The sequence below is a fragment of the Octopus bimaculoides genome, chromosome 4, assembly GCF_046866305.1.
Source record: "Octopus bimaculoides isolate indiv1 chromosome 4, ASM4686630v1, whole genome shotgun sequence".
In the NCBI taxonomy this organism is placed as follows: domain Eukaryota; kingdom Metazoa; phylum Mollusca; class Cephalopoda; order Octopoda; family Octopodidae; genus Octopus; species Octopus bimaculoides.
In genome coordinates, this window is record NC_142931.1 from 26365974 (window position 1) to 26366214 (window position 241).

Genomic DNA, 241 nt, shown 5'->3' on the forward strand with positions numbered 1-241 from the left:
AAAAGGTCATCGAACAAAATAGAAAATATATAATTGATTAAAGTTCATTCATTGTATGAAACAAAAACGACTGACTTTTATTTCACACTAAAAAACCGAAATTACTTTCTTGCCATATATAATACAAAAACACCCACACATTGCGATAGTCAATAGAACAAAGAAAATTAAAAGATTTATTCTTTCTCTGCAGCCCAGTACCAAATGATCCACAGGCCGGTAGTTGGGGGCTCCTGGTTAA